This window comes from Aotus nancymaae, unplaced genomic scaffold (genome assembly GCF_030222135.1).
Source record: "Aotus nancymaae isolate 86718 unplaced genomic scaffold, 86718_ANA_hifiasm-v0.15.2.pri h1tg000036l, whole genome shotgun sequence".
NCBI lineage: Eukaryota > Metazoa > Chordata > Mammalia > Primates > Aotidae > Aotus > Aotus nancymaae.
This window is the reverse complement of record NW_026988450.1, coordinates 91,822,301-91,827,208: the sequence shown is the minus strand read 5'-3', so window position 1 is coordinate 91,827,208 and position 4,908 is coordinate 91,822,301. Positions and strand designations below refer to the sequence as shown.

General features: G+C 56.0%; 1 long non-coding RNA gene across 1 annotated transcript; it reads left to right on the top strand.

The window, feature by feature from the left end:
* The first annotated feature begins 618 nt into the window (after positions 1-618).
* On the top strand, positions 619-4,521 carry LOC135278076 (uncharacterized). The gene is made up of 2 exons (XR_010345653.1): positions 619-967; positions 3,949-4,521. It is a non-coding gene; the product is annotated as an uncharacterized LOC135278076 (long non-coding RNA).
* Positions 4,522-4,908: the final 387 nt, after the last annotated feature.

Sequence of the window (4,908 nt, the reverse complement as noted above, 5' to 3'; positions counted from 1 at the left end):
CTCTTGTTACCCAGGCTGGAGTGCAATGGCACGATCTCGGCTCACCGCAACCTCCGCCTCCTGGGTTCAGGCAATTCTCCTGCCTCAGACTCCTGAGTAGCTGGAATTACAGGTGTGCGCCACCATGCCCAGCTAATTTTTTGTATTTTTAGTAGAGATGGGGTTTCACCATGTTGACCAGGATGGTCTCCATCTCTTGACCTCGTGATCCACCCGCCCCGGCCTCCCAAAGTGCTGGGATTACAGGCAGGCAAGTATTATTTGCATCATTACTAGTGTCCTCTTGGTCTCCGGAGCGAGAAACGATGGAAGAGAAAGAAGACTCTGTGTTTTCATCAAGTACCTTCTCATACCTTTTGTATTTCATACCCTGGGCATGTTTACCTATTCAAAAAGTAACCAAAATATTTTTAACAATGCAGTTACTTGGAAAAATGCCCATGGTAGAGGAAAAAAGCCAGGACACAAAATTATACGTAAATACTTAAATGAAGGAAACCACCTATTTTAAAAGATGCCTAGGAGGAAAGACTGAAGGAATTACAGGAGCCGCCCACAGCGTCGGGGGAAGAGTGGTGCAGTACCCAGATCCTCATCCTGCAAACAAAACGGAGACAAAAACAAGTGAAGCCAGAATAACTTCATCCTGTTCTTCAAACATTCTGCGGCATGTTTACAAATACACACAGGGCTTCCTGTGTGCCAGGCATGGTACTAAACACTGCAGCCTGGCACTCTTGATCTCACAACAACAGAAGCAGGTTTTATTTTACAAATGAGGATTGGCAGGAGGGAGAGACTGCCCGGCTCCCTCAGCTGGCTGGAACTGGTGCTTGAACCCACTCGTCCTCACACCAGTCAGTTTGGAGCCGGCCTCCCAGTGCCCCTCACCAGGGTGTGGAGGCGAGCAGGATCTCATGCAGTCCCTGCCCTGCGGTCGGAGTTTCAAGGGAAGCAGAATGTATTGGTGAGTAACACAGACAGAAGTGAGATGGTGGCTGTGGCAGGGGCCAGGAGGGGAAGGTGGTGGCTGGACAGGGAATGCCAGTCAGCTGGGGACTCAAGACAAACAACGAGTCAGGCAAAGGTGGACAGCATTCAGTGCTCCACTGGTGGGGAGATGGGTGCGGCAAGAACCATGGAGTGGCTCTGGGGCGGAGGATGTGGAGTGGGAAGCAGAGCTGGAGGGGCCGGGCCCTCCTTGGTGGGTCAGGGGTTCCATGTTATCCCCAGAGGGCTGGAGACCCCAAAGGGTTTGGTGGGGAGGGGCTGAGAAGGTATCTCTGCCATGGGGCAGCCTGCAGATGCCAGGTGCCTGTCCCGGGGCTGTCTGGGTCAAGAGCCTTGAGAGGGGCCTCTCGAGAGCACACTGGGCTCAGCAACAGACTCCGCTTGGCTCTGGCCATGGTCCAAAGGTGGGGGTCAACTGGCCTCTTTGGGGAGAGTCCAGAAGGCCCTTGGCCCTCTGGAAGCCTCCGCACCCAGGCAGCCAGGGACGGATGAATGTGCTTCCATGGCCCTTTAATAGGCTTTTCATCCACTCATGCCTCCCAGAGCCTCTCCCAGGGCCTCTCCAGCTGAGGGCCTCCCTCCCTCAGGGCACAGAACACAAAGGCACTGTCTCGGAAGGACCCTGGCTGCCCTGACGAGGCACGTGGAGGAGGGGAGCTGGACCGTTGTGTCCCCATGTGAGCGGGGCCATGGCTGGGCCCTCTCCTCTGACCCAAGGGAAGCATGGGGTCTCCACAGCGTGAGCCTAAAACCCCTGCTTGGTTCCACATCTTCCTCAGGAAAAAGCCAAGTGTCCCTTGCCAGGCTCTCCAGACAGCCCCCGACATCTACTGTGTGGTCTCTGATATTCCAGCCAGCCTTGGCCCTTCTTCCCTGGCCAAACACCCTGTATCCTCCTGGAAGGCCTCCCTTCCTCTCACCAGGTCTTGACCACGCCACAGGGCATAGGACACGGGCACGGGGCCCATTCTGACTTAGCCTGTGCAAGTCAGCTCAGGCCAAGCTGACCTCCGCTGCCACCCCCTCGGGGCGCCTTCCTTACCACCCACCCTGGCACTGGCTGCCCTGGCCCAGCTGTGGTCCTCTAGGACATCCCGGGTGCTGCCTGTGCCCACACACACCTGACCATGTTGCCTCACTTGATCTTCACAAAGATCCTGAGAGGTAAGAATAATTCCCTTCATTGATCTGATAAGGACCTTGGGGCACAAGGCCTGAGCACCTGGTCTGCAGTCACTCCACTGGCATGGGGCAGGGCCAGGCCACAGCCCCACCTTCCTGCAGAGTCACACTCCTGGCACAACACTATGGGCTTGTCTCACTGGTTCCTGACTACCTATTCCAAGGGCTCCTCCCAACCTAGACAAGGCCCCTTGCTGGCAGGGCATCCGGAACCCAGCGCAGGCCAGTATCCACCACAGGGAGCCAGTGGGTGACAACAAATAAACACAGGACATGGTGAGCCCCATCCTCAGTGCGCTCAGACAACAACGGTAGCCTTTCCACTCACCCCCAGCTGCCGGCAGGCAGAACTTTAATCATGGGCCTTCTTAGATTTACACAACATTGTGAAATCCTCAAAGTGCTTTCACAACCCCCAGACCACATCGGTGACCTCCTCATAGCCATTTTACAGTTAAGGAAACCAAGGCCTTTAAGTCCCAGTACCTGGCAAGCTGGTGGGGGCTGGGCTTCACATCCAGTTCTGCGGGCCGGCTCTGCCCCAGGCAGTGCGTGAGGTCCTGGGGGACAAAGGGGAATAAACCCTCACCCTGACTACAAAGTGCCTTGTATGGGGTGGAGGCTCCACTGGATTGGGGCTCCCACAAAGCATCCTTTATCTTCCTTCAAGCAGCAATTCCCACAAACCCCTGCCAACACATGTGACCACCGCAGCTGCCACCCATAGCCCAGAGTTGTTTCCAGTTTCAGTATCTCCTAAGCACCGTCAGAAAGCTGGAACAGTGGCTCTGGATTCAAATTCCCATCTTCCATGAGATCATCCTCACAGGGGCCTTATCCAAGTTCCTAACTCACTACTCTGCTCAGACACAGAAAATGGCCTCCTATACCACCAGCTGACCGCTTCCTGAGTAATTTCTCAGGCTTCTCCTGACACCCATGCAAAGGTGCCCCATCTCAGCCAGGAGCCAGCACCGCCAGCTTCCCCGCCCTTTCCTCCACTGCCTGGGCTTGAGGTCACCCAGCCACTGCCCAGTCATCATTCCACCTCTTCCCGCCTCCACACTAGCATGCTCTGTGGCACAAGGTAGTCACAGAACCCTTGAGCCTTGAGGCCCACCCACACCGGCCAGCTCACGGTATCCACAGAGATGCCAAACCCCAGTGGAGGAACTCAGGCCACGTGCTTCAGCTGCTCCCTCGCTCCTCCCCCCCCACTCGCTGCCCAGGCCCTGAGCTGGGAGCCAGGCACACAGCTGGACCTGTCTGCCCAGTGCTACTCACCCTGCGCCCAACACGCGGCCCACACAAGTGCTCAGTGTGCAGGCCCATGAGTACTAGGTTCAAGGCGATGATACACCACACAGCACGAGGATGCAAGGCACCTTTTGGGCCTTTCTGCTGCTCTGCCTTCCTGGGGGTCTCAGTCCCCTTCTCTCTGCAGGCAGTGTCCTCTCAGAAATGCCCACTCGTACACTAACCCTCATTTCTCACCCTGCTCCACTCTGACTTCTGAGACCCCCTCCATTGTGAAAACCAGGGTGGCTGGGTTCTGCCTCATACACTATGCCAGTACAGGCCCAACCAGAAAAAAAGGGCATCAAACGCCCTTCCCTGGAGAAAGGGGTACGTTTGAGCGTGAGAAGAGTGGCCCCAGCCTCGAGTCCCAGAAGAATTAGGTCCAATACTCCCTGCTGCTATGGGACCCTGCACGAGTGCTCTAGCCTAAGTCCCACTGTCTCCCTCTGCCAACAGGGACAATGCCTCTCTCATCACAGGGCTGTCATCGGAATGAAACGCTGCTGACACAATACTGGCAGAAATGAAATCCCCTCTGTAAAGGGGACGGCAGTTGCTCTGGCTCCAACCATCCCTGGGAGAGAATGGGCCCCACTGAACTTCAGGGAAGGATCCTGGATGCAGAGCCTCTGATAGAGATGACGTCATCCCTGCACCCTGAAGCAGTACGGCAGCTCGAGCTGGGGCTGATTCCTTGGGGTTTGCTGCAGGGGAGGGCTCCTGGGAGCTGAGCAGCAGCTAACAAGCTCCCACTGTGTGCGGGGCAGCTCCCTCCTCCCCGGATCAGGAGAAACCTGGAATCCTAGAGCCCCACACCCCTGGCAGGTGCGGTCTCAGGGATGACCCGGGTCAGCACCAGCCAATGCAGACAGTCTGTGGGCTGCCAGGATGGACCTGCAGATAGAGCGGGGGGTGTGGGGTAGGAAACCTATGGCCCAAAGTGTGAAGTCACCGTTCTTCACAAGGTTGTGGGATGACAGGGTTCTGATTTTCATTTTGTAGGGCCAGAGTAGGATGTGATTCTTCTCACTTGTCTTGTTTCCTTCATTGCTGATGTCCCCAAACCCCAGCACACACAATGCCAACCTCCCTGAGCAGCTGCTCCTGCCTGTCCACAGTGCTTTTTACAAGTGGCTTGGTTTCAAGTGGTTGAGCGTGTGGACAGGCGAGCATATGTTTCAGAACCTTGGCTGTGAGCAGTGACAGGGTCAACCTTCTTCTCCCTACTTCATAAAAGGAAACTGAGGCACAGCTCTACCACCTGTCACGGCAGCCTCCATGACATGCTCTGAGGCTCTCAGTCTGACCCGTGCTCCTTCCCAGGTAGAGACAGAGCAGTAAGCAGTCCTACTCTGCAAAGGGGAACGGAGCCCAGAGGGCTACAGTGACTTCCCTGAAGCGGCTCATCAAATTACA